The sequence below is a fragment of the Carya illinoinensis genome, chromosome 11, assembly GCF_018687715.1.
Source record: "Carya illinoinensis cultivar Pawnee chromosome 11, C.illinoinensisPawnee_v1, whole genome shotgun sequence".
In the NCBI taxonomy this organism is placed as follows: domain Eukaryota; kingdom Viridiplantae; phylum Streptophyta; class Magnoliopsida; order Fagales; family Juglandaceae; genus Carya; species Carya illinoinensis.
The window spans coordinates 42,178,828-42,193,969 of NC_056762.1; the positions used below are offsets into that span (position 1 = coordinate 42,178,828).

Consider the following 15,142-nt stretch of genomic DNA (forward strand, 5'->3'; position numbering starts at 1 on the left):
GATTAATGAACAAGAAAATAATACTCAATTAGGAAAATAACTTCAATGTTCATTCAGCATCGCCAATTGCCAAAATGGCAAACATAAGGTCAGGCTAAAATCAGTCATATCTTACAACGTATTTAAGCAAAACACTCTTCAGCTAAAATAAATCTTTCTGCCCAATTGTCAGCATTTATATATATAATATATATATATAACTGAAAGTTTCTTGTTAACTGATTGGAGTTATAGAATTGAATTAATAATTAATGATGCCAAATTTTGGTGGGATCAATCCAGTGTGATCAATATTCTTAATCATTTCTTTTCTAAGACCTTTCCTTTTAGGTCAACTATGAAAATGGAGAACTTTAGCAAGAAGATACAAGAATTCAAAAGAACAACATTTATCTCCCATCGATCATATTTATCCAATGATAGCTGCCGTGGCTTGTCAACCATTTACTGAAAATAAATGGATTACCAAGTTTTAAGTAGAGGAAAATTCTGAAACACACATTTAAACCTTTTTATTTAAAGATGCTAGAAGTACATGACAAAATAGAAACATGCTTCAAGTGGGTATGTAAACAAGTTAGACATATTGCAACGAACATATGATAGAAGCAATATTGAATGACTCAATACCCTTATATATAAATGCTGACAATTGGGCAGAAAGATTTATTTACTAGCACTTTTAGCAAAGCTGCTTGTAAATAAATAAACTGTAAAGATGTTTGAAAGAAACACACAATCGCTCTATAAGGTTTTACTTGTGCTATACAAATAGTATATATAGTGGAGTAAATACATCATTTTCTTATATCATAAGTAACGCATGTACTCTGGAAATATTCCTTGTGCTATGGTTCTAATCTATTGCAAATTGCCTCAAACATCGAAAATCATGAAGTAGCAGACTCTAACATAAAACCCAAAAAGAGACTATGAGATAGGATAATACCTTATCAATGTATGGCCACATATCAGAACTTGTATTGCATATCCAGTCTACCTGCACAGTTGTGCAAATGATCAACCACCAATTGAAATTTTATTGCTTTTAAGAGCAACCACAGAAAGAGGAATAAAAGTTCTAATTATTGTATGGCAATACTAACTTGATCATTTCAGCAGTACACAACCCAGAAAAAGTGCTCCAAGGCAGCAATCTTAAATACAAGTTAGCAATCAATGATGGAGAATCTATTGCAGAAAATTTCAGAACTTGGAAGTGTGTTTGCTGCTATCTTTACAGGTGCTAAACGTGAGGTAAGAGAGGGAAAAATGATGGAGTTTTAAACTAAACTGAACTTAGTCTTCTTACAAATGAAATTTAAGGCAAAGTTCCAGCCTTGCAAATACAAAGGAAAAACCATAAAAAAAAAAGAAGAACATGATTCACATAAAAAGTGGGTGATAGAGCAATTCACAAAACAAGTTGACATTCATGTTAGCTGCAACATACAAAGCCATGGTACCATGGTAGCATATTACATCTCCGATGCTTAGAAAGGGTCTATATTGAGGACCATACCAATCTTATATTTCAACAAATTAGCATGCACAGAGAATTGGATGTGCAAGCCAGTGAGCCACACTGAAGGAAGTTGGGACAGGGCAGCCCCTGTTTTAAGGAGAAGCATAAAACAGAAGCAAGATTCCCCATACATTAAGACATTAAGGCCATTGAAAAAGAGAAGCAAGATTCCCCATACTGCATTGAGGAGAAAATTGTCCTGTAGAGGTCTATGCAGATGGCAAAGGCTTGCCAAAGTGAAAAAATATCCAAAGAAACAGATATCTAGGCCATTTAAAATTAATCAATATCAGTCCCATTGTTTCCCTAGCTAGGTAAATAATAAATCAACTTAATGCTAGAAATTGATATAATCACTATATGGATAGGAAAGAAATTAAAGAGCATACTCATCAAGTTTTGCAACTCTGTTAAGCGAAAACATTTTAGAGATGGGCTTCATAGCATCTATGGCACTTTTATGTGTCATATCCAAAGCTCCAGTGTTTATGGTAGTTTCTTCATAACTTAACTCACAACCTTTTCCTACCTAAAATTATCAAATAAATGAGCTTTGCACGCTCCAAAATTTGTGATCAAATTTAGATTAGATTACCTTTTTTATTTTTTTTTTGGGGTTGTGGGGGGGGGGGGGGTGGGGGTGGGGGGGGGGGGGGGGGGGGGGGGGGGAGTGGAGTGTGGTGGAAGGGGAGCAATTGAACCAATACCTCATGAAATGAAATTTGCAAGTGAAAGGAATCAATTGCATGTATATCATAAACTAACCAGAATTCCATGCTTGTCAACCAATGTTTTAAGCTCTGCCGGATGTTCTCAGTTCAGAATGTCCTTTACCAAGTCTCCAATCCAACAACTGCATGCCACATGAAAGAAGGCTTTAGGTATTCTAGCTAGCTAATTTCTAAACAAACAATCCCTTTAATTTTGGGAATCTATTGCTTCTATCTATTTAAGAATAATCTTCATTAATTCATAAAGATGCCAAATTACCTTACTAATGGGTAAGATAATGGAAAGAAGACCAAGACAAGCAACCAAACTAGGAAAGAGAGTTTTGCACCAACACTTAGTCCATACCTTGAACACACCACTTGTGGAATAATCTGGGAAGATAAACAGGTATAATATATAAATGATTGTTTCAAAAAGTGGAATCAATAATAGTATATGAATTTAGTGATCATCATGATTTATTAGTTCATATTCTAAAAGTAATCGATAATAGTAATCGATAATAGTACAATCACCACCACTGCTGCCTGCATGCCATGGCCAGTAAAATCACACACATACACACATGTATATATATGTATATACAAGGGTAAAATATCCTATATAAAAACTGCTCAATAATTATTTCTTATTAGTATCGAGTCATACTCTAATATTTGTACTGACTAAAAAGTCATGTGTAATACCCAAGAACCAATAGATATATTCTTGTTGAGATTAACTTGAACTTTCTCTTTTTGTTTGTGTTAATTCAGATTCGAGATGATACCTTGACTCTCCAAGGTAGGAGTTTGTAAGCTATGGCAGAAATATTATTATTTAACCCAGTTTTATCATTTCCAGTCATGATATTAATGTGACAGATTTTAGGTGAACTTGCTATTTAGATGGAAGGCATATATATATATCATGTATGAATAACCTATGTCCAAAAATTGGAAGGTGTTAGGGGGAGTCTTTATCAGAGGAGCAAAATGGGGAGCAGTGGAAGACGTTTCAGCAATCAAATTGGGTGAGAAATATATATCAAGGAACATGGGAAAACAAAGTGCTTAAAGACTATTGAAGAGGTTGAATCAAAACAATAGCCATTCTTTTTGGGATTGCTTAAACTTACCCTTTATAAACTTCATCCTTGTATCTCAGTGAGAAGATACACACTGTAAAAGAAAATAATGTATGATTAGTTGCTTCGAAATTGTAATGAAAACTCACCAAGCATGGAAGCAGATCATAAATAGAAAGAAAGAGAGGAAAAAAGTTAAACATGTTGGACAATGACAAAGTAAAACCTTTTGGAAAACCATGTATCAGTTACTTCTTTAAAAGGAATGGTATCCAAAGGAACAAAAATGCTAGTTATGGTTTGATCACTCAAGAGATAACCTAAAAGTTAGCTAACAGTACATGATCAATGACATGAGGATGATTGAAAAACCTTATAAAAGAGTAAGCGGTACGCATCAACTATTTCTTGAAATAATGACAGGTACAAGAATAAACGTCAATCTTGAAATTGAAGGTCAGTTTCAAATACATAGGAAACAAAAGAAAGCCTTGCAAACACGGGTCTAATTTAGAATTTAACATATGTCTGTTATAGTAGTACTGTGTTAATGTGTTAGAGAAATAAACAAATTAATGTAAGACAAAAGTGAAATACTATTAGCAAAACTCAGTTAAGTTTGTTGAATGGAAGAAGCATTCAGCAGATAGAGTGGCATGCCTTTTGGAATAAATGATGATTTAATAAAATATCATAACAAAGTTGTCAACTTCAAACTTTAAATTCACACTTCACCTCATTTCAAATAGATATCTCACTTCTTGGATCTACTTATTTAGTGGAAGCCTACCCACATATGTGAAGGAGTATTAAATTTTAAATTAAATTATTAAGCACATTTCTTCCTTTCATTTTAAGTTTTTAGGGCAAATGATGATATAGCACACTAAAAAACAACACCTCCCAATGATAACATCTAAAAGAAAAAGTATAGGAGAAGTAATAAATAAGCTTTTGAAATAAATTGTTGCAAATGACCCACCTTAATGCATATAGGTAACTTCTAAACTATTAACTCCCATCCCCACAAATCTCAAAGAATGAAAAAAAAAAACAGGCTAAAAGAATAATGAAGAAAGCTGATTGGGCCAAGGAAATAGGGCAAATTGATGCTCTAACTTCACTTACATTTTCATACACATTTTAGTTTGAAGATCACAAACAAGAGGGTAGTACTGTTTTTTCCGACTGAAATTAAGTTCCAAAAGTAAACATCCAGGAACATACTAGTCATGTGTAGATGTTGTGTTATGTGCTAAAATTGGTATTTGCATTGCGCTGTGCTCGGCGAAGTTCACCCAAGAAGTCCATAGGTGATCCAAAAGGTCCAGCATCAACTGGAGCCATCAACTGAAAGATAAGCAATGCAAATATGAGAGAGAGAGAAGCGTAAATAGGAGCAGTGAGAATTTTCATATTCACCTGATGAGGAAGTCTAAAACATGCTGATGGGGCACTTCCTGCGTATATAACTAGTCTCTCTGAAAAAAAAAAAACAAAAAAAAAAGAGCTCTGAAAACGAAAATAAGCCCACTTAGATATTCACAACAAGGTAAGCATGCAATTCAGTCATATCATCACATGCTAGATTTGCCAAGAAGAAAGTGTAACACCAGTGACTATGTTGATGTGGTTTTTTTTTTTTTATAATAACTATGTTGATGTGGTAGACAGTCAAACAGAGTGTTTTCACCCAGCTGATGTGAAGCATATCAATGCACGACACCTTAATGGTGCTACCCAATCTCCATTCTCATCTATCAGTCCTTTTTACCTGAAATTTATAAATCACTCACCAAACTCTATCTTTCGCAACTCCCATCCAAAAATGTAAGGAAATTGGTAAGAGACCAAAGCATCATTTAGTTTGAAACTCCGCTGAATCAACTGGACTCTACCAGAGTACATCATTGTATATTAAAACTGAATACATCTCTTTCATCCTTTCTAATATCTGATGTTAAGTGGATAACAACATATATATAGTCCACAAAGTGTTGGACGCGATAATGGTTGATGGCATCTCATCTGTTTTCACATGCAATAGCGGACTAAATTTGTTGTTTGATTAGTACATGCCACGCTGTAGAACATACAAATAAAAGTAAAATTTCATAAACAATTCCACACACTAAATCGAAAAACTTGGTAGATGTCTATTTAACAGTTAAGCAAACATAACTGAAGTTGATGGATCGCCAAATGGTGAAATATCATAACTGAACTAGATGGAACATCACTCATATTCATAGCCTAGTTGTTTGATCAGAGGCTATTCAGAAAAATAAAAAAGGTTAAAATTTAATTGAGCTAAGATGGTGTCATCTTACAATATCACATTGCTCAATTACATTTTGTATCTTACTCTTAAAATTTAGGTTTTTGTTAGCCAATAAGAAAAAGAAATCAGAACTAAGAAATTGTTTGTGCAAAATTGATGATTTCAAATTGTTAATCAGTTATATCCACTATACTGTTTAGTATATTGCATTAAACTCTGCACAATGACAAACTAATTCTGGCAACTCGAATTTGTCCTAGGTTCCATCATGATGGAGTGCACAAGAAAATGGTAAAAGTTCATCCACTCACTAGATAAATCTATTGATGGATTATTGTAGCAATCCAACGCAGCTGCCCAGACAGAATTTGAAGATACACGAAAAGTGGACATAACAAATAGCAGCAATTAATACTTTTGCCTTTAGGTATTTGATCGGAAGACAGAGGGATTCATGGAAGAGTTAATTGATGGAAAGATTGTTATGTCGATGAGAGCTATCTACCAGTCAAACTTGCTAACCCCACCATATATGCTATTCCAGCCAATCACAACACAAAGCAGGACCTAAAGTGTCTTTATTGCACAGAGAAACCTAGTTTTCCTTCTTCACATGCATCTGCGATATAAATCCTAGACTCTTAATTAACAAAAAATTTGAGGAAGGAATTTAAGCCCCAGTCACACTCTGGTTTCGATTAAGAAAGGCCAGGAAAAATTCCCTTCCAGCATTACAAAGTTTGGAGAGAGAGACAGAGAGAGAGAGCGGCTGCGATTACCTCCCAGTGTTGCCGATTGGAAATGCTTCGCCCGAGTCCAGTTCTGTAGTGCAGCTGAAGAGGAAAAGATGCAAGAGTGAAGAAGAAATGCTATGCCTGAGGAAATGCCATGCGATTTCTTGGTCGTGAGCCAACATAATGAGGTGGGTTAGTTCGTAGGTTTGATGAAAATGGAGAAGACGAAATTGGGAAAGAAAGATGGATTGGGGATTGTACGGGCTAAAATCGAGTTTGGTGGGTGGGGGGAAATAATAAGGAAAATCGTGAGTTTTGGCGCCGAGTGATTTGCTCTTAAAAAACACCAATTCCAGCGGGCAGCTGCCGTTGCAACAAATTTTTATTTTTTCTGGCGAATATTTTTGTTGTAAAAAGTCAAAAACTCGTTGGAAAAGAAAACTTGAATATTGCAGCGAATTTTTTCATTGTAAAAAGTGAAAAAATCGCTGCAAAAAATCAATTTTAAAACTTGATGTTAAAAGTCCGCATCGACATCAAATTCGCTGGAATTAATCTGCAATTACAGCGATTATATTTGCAACAATACTAAAATCGCTGAAAAATGCCTAATTTCTTGTAGTGAATCTCCTTTTTCCAGCCCCCCTAGTTATCTAGGATTAATTAGGAAGATGATGAGAATTAGGATTTAGATCGGTGTTTTTTTCGATCTTTGTTTGTACTCCTTTAGATCTCAAATGTTTCGACTTTCTAAATCAAAATCTTTGTGAATCTGTTGATGAAACTAGATTTACGTTACAGGTTTTATTCAAACTGGATTTACATTAAATTGGATTTACGTATAACATTTGATCTATTATATATTTGGAGTGTCCATATATATTTTTTAAACTATAAATTGAGAGTTTTTATTATTTGGGATATAATCTGAATCTCTGATGTGGTTTCATTGAGGGTCAGCTAATGATCTAGTATGTAGTATATCAATATTTATTTCCTTTTATTAATAAAAGTGGCTATCTAGGGTACATACCGTCTCATGTGAGAGTATCATTTATTTTCTTTGAAACCTACAAATTGACATGAATTGAATTGGTATACTAGCTTGTAAAACTATTTTATTATAAAGTAAATTTAGCTTATTATATAAAATCATATCAGTAGTACTAGTACTGACACAATATTATACACTATAACAAATTTAACTTTTAAGGATGAAAATTTTTAACGATGAGTTTATTTTCGTCTCTAAAAGTGATATTTTGAGACAAAATTTTAATTTCCTCTAAAAAAATATCATTATTGAATATTTCATTCGAACAGTCCTTTTATTGTTCGAACGGTAGTTTTTAAAGATGAAATATTCGTCGCTAATAAAATTTGCCGTGAAAAAATGCAGAAATTATTCCCTCTAGAATTTTTCACGTTTGAACATGGAATTAAGGGGTTGGAATGGAACTTCTATTTCGATAGAATATCCTTTACCATTCGAATGTAAATCTCATCCAAAAATAACAATAGAGAAATCGATTTCCAATAAACCAAGTTATCCTGCCCTTGTCCTCCTTTGCGTTTCTCTACTCTTGCTCTCCATCCTCTCTCTCTCTCTCTCTCTCTCTCTCTCTCTCACACACACACACACACACACACACACGCACTCATTCTATTGTCATCGCTGATGCTCTAGGCACTGCCATCGTCTTCAATGTTCAACCAACAACTATGGTAAGCTTTCTTTCTTTTCTCTCATCATTCCATTTCATTTTCACCTTTGTCTCTCTATCTCATTCAAACTCTGTTATCGCCACTGACCCTGTGCACCACCACTGTCCTCCCTGTTCACCAAGTCACTTGTAGTAAGCTTTATTCTTTCTCTAATTTTATTCAATTTCTCCCTCAAAATAGAAGTCATTGCTTTGCTTTTGTGAAGCATTTTGCATTATTGAGTTATAAAATTTTGGAGTTTAAGGCTGGAAATGAGAGGAGTGGCTGAGTGATTGAGGTATATGAAAGCTAAAATCTTGTGAGTCTATGTATATCTCTCTCTCACATCGGTAGTGGCTCCTTGTAACACCACTGTAACCTCCATCTGCCTAGCCATCTAAAGTAAGCTCTCTTCTTTCTCTCATCTTCTTCTTCCATATCTTTCTTGTATTTTTATTTAACCATCCACAGTGTCTAACCTAGAATTTTTTGGAAGTTTTTATTGAGAATTATAATCTAGAGTTGTTGTTGTTCTATTGCGGAGTTGGTTGCAAGCATTGTGAAAAGTGGAATCATGGCTTCACCCATCAGAATTGGGGGAGAAATTGATTGAGGCACATGAAATTTATTTAATGTCTCGTCCATCTGTTATGCTTTTTTCCCCAATCAATAGTTTTTAGAGTTTGGGGTTAGGAATTAAAGGAGTATGTTTGGGTTATAGTCATCTTGAAATGTTTTTTTGTTCCTTTTGGCAGAAATGCTTATGTAGTAGGCCTAGTTTGCGATTCATTCATCTCAACAATTTAAATTTTGGATTAAAAAAAATGGAATTCTAAAATTTCCTATGAAGTAGCTTGTTGTAACTTGTATTTTAGAGTTGAATTAGATTTGTGGATTATTTTTCTTACAGGTTTGATTGTCTCTCATTTTAAATATTGAAGTGCTTATATTATCACTGATACAAATTCTGTTTGGTTTCCATGAAAATAGAAGATCAGTTCAAATATATGAGCTCTAACTTCAAATGAAAATGAGAGTTTGGATGTAGCTTTCTTGTAATATATGTTATATAAAAGGCTCAGATAAATGTTAGAAATCAAACAATCTTGACTGGAAATGAATGTTATTTATGTTGTGTGTAATTGTGTGATGGTGTTGGTGCTACTAGCATTGTTTTTATGCTTCCTACATTTGTTTGTAGCTTAGAAGAAGCAATCCGTATATGACTATTGTTAATGCCCAAAAACGTCACAGACATCCAGGAGGGGAGAATGATCCATCCCCAGCCTTGCTAAGGTATTGCTGGGCTTGGATCAGTGTTGTGTGGGCCCCCAGCAGTGGTCTAGTGCGTAAATCCATGGCAATAAATAGTAGATAAATGCAATGAAAGTAAAGGGAGATGAACACGTAGATTTATGTGGTTTGGCACTGGGCTTACATCCACGAGGATTTAGGGAGGGGAGAATCTACTATAATAAGCTTATTTTACAGTGTCTCTTGGTTTCTCATCTTCTTTGTACAATAGATTTTGAAGGTCTCTCTTTCCCGTCCGAACTCTCTTGTTAAAACTCTTGTCTTGACGTTGATGAAGCCTTCCTGGTGAAGCATGGCCAAAAAGTTCCCCCGAAGTCGTAAGTCACTATCTCTTTTATCTCCTGCTCTCCCATTGCTTTATCTCATCTCACCCCTCCTTTATGTTCCCTTCCCTATTTTCCTCCTGACTCCCTAACACATTGACTTCATTTTCTTCTCTCTGTCCCATTCCTTTACTCTTCCTTTGTTCTCTAATAATGACCTTTTGATGGGTTGGGCCTTGAGAACCATTTTGGGCCTTGTGATATTTTACTCCCATACAACTATTATGGTTGTTAGATTAGAGTTAGGTAATGAATCATGCTAAATTGAAGTTTTTCTTTTGTTTAATTTTAAGCTTGTATTGATATAATATAATTAACGCCTTTTGAATAATGACTGAGCGTGAGGATGGCTCTTAGAATGCTAGTTACAACCAGCTTGTCATTCGTCACTCACCTTAGGTAACAAACTCCACACTTTAGTATATCGTGCTTGAAAAGTAATTTAATTCTGGGTGTATTTGTGTCCTGAGAAATATGTAGTTACATTGTTGAAATAATGAAGATTCACTATTGGACTCAAGATTTCTTTGTGCTGATATATACTCATTTTGTGATAGACCTATATCTAATGTGAATACGATGCATTGGATACTCGCCAAAATGACTAGTCCTAGCATGTATTCACATTTTCAGTTTTCAATTGTCTCTAATTTGTAGGCTTAAAGACCCCACGTATGTAGACTTGGTCAATGTGGCAAAATGCACTTGTAAGCGTTTTTAGTTTGACTTTTTTTGGAGTAATTTCAGCACTTCAGCTTTTTGATTGAGTAATTTCAGTACTTCAGCTTTTGAAGTAATTTGATCAGCACTTGTGTATTTATGGAGTAATTTCAGTATTTATAGTTTTTGGAGTAATCTCATCACTTGTATATTTCTGGAGTAATTTCGGCATTTGGGAATTTGAGATTTGACTTGTTCTTCCAACCTTATGTCTTGTGTTCGACAAATCTTAATGGGTAGCCGCCCTTGGGGAACTAAACACCATGAGAGTATATTGACCATGTGCCATTTTCGACAACACAACCACTACTTGAAAATAGAATAGTACATTTTTTGTCTCCTTTATTATTAATCTTAACAGCTAAATTTGTTATGCCATGTCTAGGTCTTAGCTTACAAGCATGGGTTTTTAAGGTATTGAATGAAACTATCAGTAAAATATCTTATTCCATATCTTTTGAAAGAAATGAAACATTTGTAAACCTCTAAATATTTTGCTAGTAACTCAATAGACTTTGGATTAGCAACTTCTTTTTCAACCTTACTAGCAGCCATAACAATATCTCATTTGTCATCTTTGAGAATAGCACTAACTCTTGCTCTATGTAGATCACAAAACATTGCCTCATCTCATGTACCATCTTATTTCTTCCAAACCAAAATCCCTACGCAATTAAGAAGAATATAGTAAGGTCTTCTTCCTTGCCAGCTTCTTTCACTTTCATTGCTACATCCATTACATTCAGACCCCATTCCATCTTTTCCATAATAGGCACATATCTATCTCGATAATCTCTAATTTTAAGACAATAGAATAATGCATGTGGTAGATCTTCTAACATTTCATTGCAGAAACAACAGGTCCCTTCATTAATCACATTCCTCTTTCATAGATTATGCTAAGTAGGTAGCCCTTCTTTGCAAGCTCTCCAAGCAAACACATTCCTTTTATTAGGGACTTTTATCTTCCATAGAGCATGTTGTCTGCTAGTAGTAGAGCACTCACCTGAACAACTGTTGGACTTCTCTTTGATTAATTTGTAGGCACTCATAATACTGAATTTCTCACTTTTTCTCTTGTGTTTATGTCCATTTATCAGGCTACTCTCCAGGGCAGATTATGATTTTTAGAATTTCTATTGCTACATTTGGATTGAATATAGCTCTTATCTTCTCTGCATGCCACCATTTTGTATTCCTGTCAATAATGCTAGCCACTGTGTTTTCTCTATTCTCCGCCCTTATGTTTGTGCTTTCCAACTGTAAGGTTTGATGACCCAGGATCTAATGGTCTGTCCAAATTTTAGTTGTCTTTCCATCACCTATCCTCCATCCACAACTAGGAATCAGCCACTTTTTAGCTTCCCATATTCCTCTCAATGCATATGAACAAGGGTGTAAATAGGTCATTTTGGGTGATGGACCGAAATTTCATTATTTTCGGACTGGACTAGACCGAACATCCATAGGGATCGGATCGAATAGGTAGCTATTGGTCCGGTTCGGCCCAATTATTAATTTTTTCTTCTTTTTTTTTCAAATAAATTAATAAAAAGTTTATTTAAATTACTAAATTAAAATTAAATGAATTATTAATATGGATTACATAACTAACTCATTAAAAAATTATTTTACATATTCAATGATAATAAATTAGATGAAAATTACATAATTAATTATACAATTATTACATGAAATAATATCTATACAATATATTTAAAAATTAAAAATATGTATTTTCCCAATTTGGTCATTTTGGTTCGAGGACCATCCTGGGACCAGACTGAAGACTGAAAGTTGAGAAATCGTTGGACCCAGACTGATCAGTCCAAGCTTTGGTCGTGTCGATTTCTCCGGTCTAGACCGATTGGCTTTCACCTCTACATATGAAGGATTATTCCTCAAACTAGAGTCAAAGAACTGACCATTTGGGAAATATCTAGCCTTATAAATTCTGTGCAGCATGTACCCTCCTCTTGCAGAATCCATCCCTACTTGGCTAACAAGGCTAAGTTGAAAACTCTCAAGTCTTTTAAGTCTAGGCCACCTTGAAATATAGGGTCACACATTTTTTTTCTCAACTGATCCAGTGAATCTTTCTTTCATTCTTTTCTGACCCTACCAAATTCTTGCCATCATGGATTCTAGTTCTGAGCATAAGCTACTAGGTAGTAAAAAATAACTCATAGAGTATGTAGGGATTGAGAGGGCTATTGCTTTTATAAGCACTTCATTACCACCTTGAGATAGTATTTATTCTTTCCAACTCTGTAACTTTTGCCAAACTTTATTTTTTATTTTTGAGAAAGCCTTGGTTTTTTATCTACCTACAACAGGAAGTAAACCTAAGTACTTCTCATATTGTTGGGCACTACTGACCCCCCGCCCCCCCCCTCCCCCCCCCAACAGCTGCATTATTTCTTCTTGCACCTTAGATTTCACATTCCTACTAAAGACCATAGAGGTTTGATCCTTTTTTGTTTTGTTTGTTTTCCTGACTTGAAGCCTTATCATATTTATCAAGAAACAATTTAATATTCCTGTTTCTTTAATAAAAGCCTGAGTATTAAGCTTGTAACACTCCAGTCCCGGATGAGTTGGAGAGTTACTGCTTATGACTTAAACTCCCATTTCAACAATATATTTTTAGACTCCAAATTCTCAATGACATATAAATTATTATTTCAAACCAACTAACTCAATATAATCAAGCCCCCAAAATACAAAATCATTAGAACGCGAAAAAATTTCTAAATAAAATTATCCAATAATCATAGAAACCCTTTATGCTTAATCCACCATGATTATATCATCTTACTCATGCTTCCTAATCTTGATTTTCAATTGAAATACTCAAATTATCTAAAAAATATTGTGGAGATATAAGGTGAGTTATCAACAATTCAATAAGCAGAAAACATATATTAGTATGTAAACATCAGTATTTGCAGAGTTCAGAATGCAGAACATAACATTTACTTTCATAATGCAGAATCAAAACATGTTATTAAAATATCAGAGTGAAACTTGCAGAATTATCATTGTTCAAAAGTCCTCTGGCATATCATAATTTGAGATATCATCTTCATATCATACCAGAGCATTATATTAGAATAGAGGCCATGTTTAACCTCCGTGGTAGACTGTAATACCCTGGTCTTGGATGGGTCGAAGAGTTACTTCTTATCACTTAAAAATCATATCTCCTAGTACATATAGACTCCAAAATCTCAATAACACATAGACCTCATTGTTTTAAACCAATTATTCCCAAAATAATTAACTAAGAACACTACAGAGTCTAAAAATAAATGTCAATGTTCTAAAATACCCAGTCAATAGAGCAAAACAAAACTACTTAATAAATTTCTCCAATCACCAAAGTACCCTGTTTGTATTTAATCCACTATGCTCACATAGCCTTACGTATGTTCCCTATCCTTGAACATTACTTGAACCATTAAAGTCATCTAAAAAATATTGTAGAGATAATGAGGTGAGTTATCAACAACTCAGTAGGTATAAAACATATACTAGTATGTAACCATGAACATTTATAGAGTTCATAATACAGAAAAAATATTCACTTTTAGAATTCAGAATCAAAATATGTTAACAAAATATCAGAGCGAAACTTTTAGAAACAATCTTATAAAAAATCCTTTGGCATATTATAATTTGAGGCATAATCTTTATATCATATTAGAGCATTACATTGGGATAGAGATCATGTTTAACCTCTGTGGTAGGGTTAGAAACCACCATTATACCCGTGGCGGGGCCGTATACTATTATTATACCCGTGGCAGGGCCGTATACTACTACTATACCCGTGGCTAAGTCGTATATCACTATTATACCCGTTGTTGTGCCGTATACCATTATTATACCTGTGGCTGGGCCTTAACGGAACATATTAGCAATAGAACAAAATTAGATACAGATACAGAATCTAAAAGTCATGCCAAAGGTTTTAAGATGACACATCATATCAAAATAGAGTGCTAAATAGATTCAGATCATTTCACATATTTAAAAATATATTCAAAACATCTTACTTAATCAATGTAAAACTTTTCAGATCTCATATTCACTCTCTTTGCACATTTCAGAAATAGAATACTAGAAATAAGCTCATGTCTACACCAGTCATGACAAAAAACACTTTCTTCTTATACAGATTTCATGAGTATGCAGAACACATATGTGAGGTTGTTTTCAGGTTTCTTTTCAAAACAAACATGCACAGTTTCAAAATCAACCTCAATCTTTTTCTTTTATGTAAAGACTAGTATAGAAACCCCGCTTGCCTCGACCTTTTAATTTCTCTGAATTTCTTTACAATTGTGCCAAAGAGATATCAATCATCACCTATAAAATAATCACGTAACCTGAGTAAATTTCCAATTGCACATAGCTAATTAATTAAGCATGCACTTTCTAATTAAAACCTAGAATGCCTTAATAACCTAGACTTCATTTACATATCATCACCCAAAAACATCATCACTCCCCAAATAGTACGATTTTCACATAATTTCACCTATTAATCGATTGAACTCTTAAAATATTCTCCTCCCCAATCATCTAATTTCTCTTAGTTTTGTTGCAATAATATCATCATAACTATAATAATGTTATAGTTATTATTACGGGCAGAATTTGCATGCAACGTGAGTCGTGGCTCAATAGTGAACCTCTAGTAGCAACGATGGCTGTTCCAGATGGAAGAACATGAGTGAG

At 34.2% G+C, this 15,142-nt stretch overlaps 1 long non-coding RNA gene across 1 annotated transcript; it reads right to left on the reverse strand.

Moving 5' to 3' along the window:
• Window positions 1-4,429: 4,429 nt before the first annotated feature.
• On the reverse strand, window positions 4,430-4,811 carry LOC122280962. Its single transcript, XR_006230105.1, has 2 exons — window positions 4,746-4,811; window positions 4,430-4,673 (listed from the first exon to the last, which is right to left on the reverse strand). It is a non-coding gene; the product is annotated as an uncharacterized LOC122280962 (long non-coding RNA).
• Between the last annotated feature and the right edge of the window lie 10,331 nt (window positions 4,812-15,142).